A 7,265-nucleotide genomic window follows, 5' to 3' on the forward strand; every position below is an offset into this window, starting at 1 on the left:
TGTTCTCTCTCTATGTGACATGCACCCCCTAATAAGTACCATAATCCCTCACTCCATCATAGGCGTAAGCACTCCCCCCTTAAGTATGATTATCTCTCACTAGCCATCAGGAACACATGTATTGTCTCCTTCCATCCATACGTCTATCTCGATATCTCTCGGGGTATCTTCTGCCGCGCACACACCTTGTCACTCGATCTCCCATCCATGTAGTCCCATCACGATCTCCAGGGGATCTCTCTATGACAAAACATACACTCTCTTCTCCCCATGTCTGCATTTTCTCCGTACGTATCTCTCGACCTCTCTCCCTTGTTTGTCAGACCCCTCTTGGCCACGTGCTAGGGGTCTTGCTCTCTCGGTTGCAAACAACCACACACTATCTCATCATCCTTGCTTCTGTTGTCGAAGATGCATGTGTGATATGTTTGCATAAGACACACACGTTTTTTCTCGACTTTTATCGAGTGTTGTCCATGTCTCTTTCACACACACACACACACACACACACACACACTTTTTTTCACTCACTTTTCTATTTCACTCTCTCTCTCTCTCTAGTTAGGGAGTCTCTCACGTCCATAAGCATATGGATGTTTTGAAAAGTCAAACCTCAGAAAAGTTTGACCAGGTATATGTGAAGAAAAACATTTACATCTGAAAAGATCATTAGATTCATCACAACATGTACTTACTTCATACTATCATTTATCTTTGGTATTGTAGATATAAGTAATTTCTTTATAAACTTGGTCAAAGTTTCAAAAGTTTGACTTTTAAAAAAACTAGCAAAGTGGCCCTCGCAAATGCACGGGCTAGTACTTAACAAAGTTTAATTAACTAACAAAGGTAAATATATAACATTTTCATCGTTTGTTCATCAAGTGTTGCGGTTGTAAATATGATTTTACCCTTAGACACGGCTTATGTGGTGATAAGAGGAATTTTCCTTTCATGTTCAGGAAAATATGGGGTGTGATCTTTCTCATCAAATTCTTTGGAAGCACCTCACTCCAACCCGTGGGCTTGCCGGATGTTGCCGCATGATCATGTTTATAGTCCGTGACGGCTTGACATGAAATTGTACTTTCATATGCATAGCCCGAATATGAATGATTGGTTCCGGTTTGATATATTTTTTATCATCGTATACTATATATTTTTAGCATAGTGATCTAAATGCTCAAAAGAATTTGTTCAAACGAATTTCTAGCATAGTGATTTAAATGCTCTTATATTTCTTTACAGAGGGAGTATAATTTATGTTGGAGCACACACGTATGTGAATTCCACCTGTTCGCAATCGTAGTCGATTAGTGGGAAATCTTTGTGTTGTTTTCGAAATCGTAGTTGATTGGTAGGAAATCTTTGTGTTATTTTCGGAAATGTTTTTAGGGTTTTTTTTCTTTTCTTATGGAAGCCGAACAGGATGACACAGATGTACACAGCCCGCACACATTTTTTTGTCGTTGAATCCCTCACACTCACACCTTCACACACTTCCTCAAAACAAAGGGAACCTGTCACACAATTGTCAAAAAAAAAAAAAAAAAGAAGAAAAAAGAGAACCTCACACTCTCCGACCATTAGACGTGGCTCTTGCCTGATCCTTTCATCTCCTTCTATCCCCTCGTACCAAAATTGCTTCCACCCGAGCGCTGCAGATTCAATTCTGAATAAACCTTAGTTTCCCCTCTTGATTCCTTGCCGTGATCTTGCTCGTCCTCAACTGCACGCACCTTTGCAGCTCGGCTCACTGGTGCGGCGACGGCGTGACCATCTACGGCGCCTGGTTTTTCCCCGATGTATGCCTCCTCAATCTCTTATGCTGGTCAACGGCGGCGGAGGGGTAGCAGGGCTCGACGAGAAGCTGCACAATGGAGGAGGCGAGCTTGTCGATCTTGACAGTGCCGTTGTCGTCGCCGTCCTTCGAGGCGACATGGGTGTGGATCTCGTCTGCTACAGCGAGCTTGGATCCACATCGTATCGTGGTTGTCCCCGAGCAAGACAGCCCAGCAGGTCGTCTTGCTCCTCGATAGAGGTAGCCTGATTTCGGCGGCTCATTCTTCCACCTGTAGGTCCTCACTTCTCCATTTTCATGCATTTATCATATATTTTTTTCTTGGTCCTTATCATTTCTTTGCATGTGTATGGCTAAACTAATAGGAGTACAATGTGCTTTCGGGTACAACTTGTTACTGAAAGGTGTAAATTTATCTATGCCCCCTCCACTTTTTTTAGTACTTGGGACTGGCATCGACAATGTTTGGCCCCCTGCTCCCATTCTTTTCAACAGATTTAATATGTAATTAGTTAATTTGTTATAATTTTACGATTTCCCAAAGATAGAATTATTTTAGTAAGTGAATATGAAAGTAGGTGCCATTTAATTTTACATATTAACTATAATGATCCGTGGATGCTGTAACTACTGTCATGTTCAGTAGAATAATTTTCAAATATCAAAAAATATATATAGCACCGACAATTGGTATTATTGAGCTATTTCCATCGAATGTTGATGCATGTTTCAATAATTCTGGGAGTATTAGATCATATCCGCCGTCATATCATGTTAGCATAGCAAAATCAGTTTAGTTCCATCTTCTTATGGTTATGTTCCATCATAGGAGTATCATGTTAGCATAGAAAAAACAGGGCTAGTAGCATGTGTAAGTGCGTTTTTAGTTCCTACCTTGAGGATATTTCTGTGAAGACTATGTTCTTGACCACATCATTCTCGCTGTTAGTTCATTTGCTATACAAAAGAAAATAACATGTGTGATCAAGTCGGTAGGGTATTACTTGCGAGTGCGTTTCCAAAGTATAACCTTTCTCTTATATTTCTCTTGAACACTTTGATCTTTATGTAGATCACCCGGTCAACAATATCAGGTCTTCATGATGCTGCTATGCCTACTTTCTGTAGCAAAGATTGAATGTCACAAATAGGTCTGTGTATCCAGCCCATCGACATATTGCCATAGCATCGTATTAGTTTTATGCTTTGTATCTTTGGGCTATCTGTGAAGCTGGATGGCACATGACAATAGTATTGTCCTTCATACCTGGGCAGCCCTTGCATCTCCTCGGTCTATTGTGTCTTGCAAGCCAGCATATAATTGCGTTCTTAGGTTTCCTTTATGTCTTTTCATGCAGTCTATTTGTACTGCACTACTGCAAAATGCCTGCAAAGGAATCCGTATTGAACTGCAATTTAAGCTTTTCACACACCAGCAAGGTTTACATGATTTCTCTTGCATTTTGCACCTTCTTTTATTGTGCAATGTATATTTCCTCTATACCCATCTTCTCCGTAGTGGAATAACAATGGATACTGCACAACCATGAATTTTGAATGGTTCTCCGATATTCTTCTTGGTCTCATGTCTTTGTACTGAACAATGATATCATGTACTTTTCCATTCTCTGTTGTATCACTGACAATCAAGGCTGCTACTTCAGTTGCAGATGGCATGTCATGTTGTGCTAATCTCACATTGTGATAGTTCAAGTCTGGTACTTCAGTTGCAGATGGTATGCCATGTCGTGTTAATCTCACGTGGATAGTCACCTTCGAATTTATCCCTTACCATTCTGAGTGTTTTTGCTAGTCTATCTTTATCCAATATATTTTTAAGGTCCTCGACAATGGGAGGATCTGTTGATTCCCTTTTATCTTCTGATGTTGACGCGTCAACTCTGATTCTTACCTCATTTGTAGTGGCATAGGTGTGCAACTACGCCGTGCGTAGTTTGTCTTTACCTTCAGGTAGTAGAGCACCTATCTGTGATATTTTTGGCCATTCATTCCAAATACATAAGGCATGGGACCATTTTTTCTGTGTCTACCTCTCCTCCCATTGATGTGAAAGCGAACATGGAGTTGTACAATCTGATATTGTGCATGTAGTTCTTTCTTCCACCTCTTTACGAACTAAAAGCATTTGATTGTGTTGTCACACCTTGAATTGAAGACGTGCATTATACTACTGATTATGTTATTGCTGTTAAGAAATATTGAAATCTAAGAATAAGATAAGATTGCAATTGAGGATGAGAAGTTGATGTACAACAATGACTGAAAATCCACAAGGGGAACTTATGAGAAGTTTAAAAAGCCATTTTACATGAATTAAAAGCTTTTGATTGTGTTGTCATACCTTGAATTGAAGACATTAGTTGTTCTGCCATTTCTGCTCTTACTTTTAAGAAAATATTGAACTTTATGTCAGTTCTATATGATCTCTGCAGATGGTCCAGCTGCTGGAGGTGATCTGCTCACCTGATGGAATCGTCGGCACACAATTGAGAAGATTGGGGCACTCGCTCGTGAGAGTTCTTTTTTTAGAGCTCTTTTTTAGGAAAACCTGATGGAGCCGATGGCACAATCGAGGAGGATGGCACAATCGTGGAGATTGGGGCACTCGCTCGTGAGAGTTCTTTTTTAGGGAAAGCCATCATGGTGATGTATATTGATTTGGAATAATAGTACATCATCGGCAAGAACGGCAAGTAAAAATTTGGAGGGTTGCTTGTGATGGTATGAGTCGAACCTATGGTGAGTTTTGTTTATGAGATCGTGAGATTGATTGTGTGATTTGTGTAAAGAACACGGGACAGATCAAAAAATGGTCTGTGAGACCCGCGTATAGGAGATGGCAAAAAGACAAAACGGCATGCATGCAATTGATCATTGTAGGGTTGGATATTTGGGAAGAATCCATCAACGTACATACCTTGCTCTTGGCCACTGCTCATGCATGCTACATATTGGTAAAGGGAGCCACCTCGAAGGAGGCGACATGTGCCTTTTAGCCCTATCTGCGCTTGGTCTTCGCCTGAAAGCCGCCAATCCAATGGCCATGAGGATGGCGTAGCCAAGCTAGGGTTTGTTGTGATCTTTTTTTAGCTCGTTTCTTCTCGTTTGGTTGTTCACCGGATATGATTTTCTAGAGGGAAAAAAGATAAGAGATGGGGAAAGGGATGATTTGCTACATTATAATGGCAATGGTGGGTAATTTTCAAGTTGAATCTAATCTAACGTGATAAAGTTTTCTACCTATTAAATTAATGGTTAGATGTTCTAATTTTTGTGGTAATTTCTAGCGTAAAAAGGGACGATTTGCTACATTATAATGGCAATGATGAGTAATTTTCAAGTAGAATCTAATCTAATGATGATAAAGTCTTCTACCTATTAAATTAACGGCTAGATGTTTCTAATTTTTATGGTAATTTCTAGCGTAATTTTCTTTTCTTTGGTTAGGTCATCAAGCACTTTTTATATGTAAATAGATGTTGGAACTACATTATCGAACGGAGGGAGTTCCTCTTTTCTCTCTCTCTGCTATCTTTCACGGGCCTCCCTTCTCATACGAACACTCTATACCAACGGATTACACGCTCACTGTGTCAGCGTATAGCTCCGTATATTGTTTAGTTGACCGGTCAACCAGTCCACATGCTGCCTTGTCAGCTCGTGTTCTGTATCTTTGTGTGCTGGCCCATGTGGCAGTGGGTGAAAATAAGTAAACTAGAGGCCCATCTGACACACGGTGAAGTAAACAAAGTTGAAACCACTCGGGGCAGCACCCCGCACGCTAGTAAATTGAGGGCGCATTGAGGACACACTTCTTCCGCGTGGAGGACGCACTCGTGCACAATTCACCACTGCGCGGTGGCATGCACAGAAGGATGCACTCGCACACACCCAGCACACAACACACACCAGCACACGTGTACACCGGCGTCGCCGCCGGTTGAGATGGACGGCGAGGCAGCCAACAAGCGGAGGCGGCTCAAGCCAAAACCACATCCGGCGAGCCTGGACTTCATAAGCAGCCTCCCCGACGACATGCTGCTCGTCATCATCGGCCTCCTCCCCACCAATCTGCTGTGCGGACCGCCCTACTCTCCCGGCGGTGGCGCCCCCTCTGGCGCCACGTCCCCCTCAACCTCAGCGTCGACAGCTGCCTCTGCGATGGGGATTGCAAACACATGGCCGTAGTCTCCAAGATCCTTTCATCACAACCTGGGCCAGCCAGGCGCCTTGACATCCGCATGTTCAGTACCAACTGCAAGGTCCAACCCAAGTTCGACGAGTGGTTCTTATCCCCCGCCCTAGATCAGCTCGAGGAGCTCATCTTTGAAGCTGGACGTTGTCGCTCTCTGCCGCCGTCCGCGCTCCGCCTCGCGCCAACGCCGCGTCGCGCCAGCTTCAGCTCCTGCTATCTTCCCCAGATTAATGCCGCGCCTGCCCTTCTTCTCCCTCAACTCAAGCAGCTCGACCTCTTCGACCTTGTCATCTCGAAGAAGGCTATGGAGCACCTGCTCCGCAGCTCTACTGCGCTTGAGTACCTTCGTCTTGAGCAGATCCACAGGTTCATTAGCCTCCACATTGCCTCGACGAATCTTTGATGGATTTATGTGTCTTGCTGGCCCCGCAACAAGACATCAATTGGGAAGAGATCACTCCAGCTGTTCCACATTATGGTCATTGAGAATGCGCCTTTTCTTGAGAGATTGCTTGTATCGGATCTAGAAGGTCCAACAAAAATCAGGGTCATTGACGCGCTGAAATTGACAGCGTTGGTGCACTCGTCTGCCAAATTCTCCGAACTCTTTATTGGATCCGTAATCGTTCAGGTACAACATTCATCTTCTTCTCCGTCTTCTTGAAATTCACATTTTTAAATTTCTTCTTGATGCATTTACGACCGTCTTCCAGAAAATGATTCCCACAAGCTTGACCCTGCCTATGAGCACAGTGAAGATCTTGGCAATAAAATCTATCGGCCCCAATCTGGATCAAGTTGTTGGATTCCTTACATGCTTTCTGTGCACGGAGAAGCTACTCATCGAGGTGAAACTTCTTTCCTATTAGTAAACAGTAATCACAACGTAGCTCAAAATTTTCGTAATTCTCCCAAATTACGATGACAAGTGTAGTGTTCAAAACTGCATCTATGCACTGCACCGAAAGAAATGTTTTTAGTATTTTTTCTCACGTGATCACCTGCATCGTTTTGTTGTTGTACTACTATAGTAGCCTAGGCTAGTCATAGTGGAAAGTAACTTAGACTACTCCAGTAACTATATGGTTACCCTAAGAGCAAGTACTACCTTCGTCCTGGTTTACTCTTCCTATTTTTTAGTATCAAAATTTGACCATAGATTTAACTGACAAAATGTTAATGCATGTCACTAAGAACTATATCGTTGGATTCATATTTGAACATAATTTCAAATGGTATAATTTTTAG

At 42.5% G+C, this 7,265-nt stretch overlaps 1 long non-coding RNA gene across 2 annotated transcripts; it reads left to right on the forward strand.

Moving 5' to 3' along the window:
• The first annotated feature begins 1,466 nt into the window (after nucleotides 1-1,466).
• On the forward strand, nucleotides 1,467-4,719 carry LOC123150828 (uncharacterized). Of its 2 annotated transcripts, none has more exons than XR_006475371.1 (2): nucleotides 1,467-2,078; nucleotides 2,874-4,719. It is a non-coding gene; the product is annotated as an uncharacterized lncRNA (long non-coding RNA). The 2 variants fall into 2 exon arrangements; XR_006475370.1 differs by having other exon boundaries at nucleotides 1,467-2,074.
• Nucleotides 4,720-7,265: the final 2,546 nt, after the last annotated feature.

Source organism: Triticum aestivum, chromosome 7A, assembly GCF_018294505.1.
Source record: "Triticum aestivum cultivar Chinese Spring chromosome 7A, IWGSC CS RefSeq v2.1, whole genome shotgun sequence".
In the NCBI taxonomy this organism is placed as follows: domain Eukaryota; kingdom Viridiplantae; phylum Streptophyta; class Magnoliopsida; order Poales; family Poaceae; genus Triticum; species Triticum aestivum.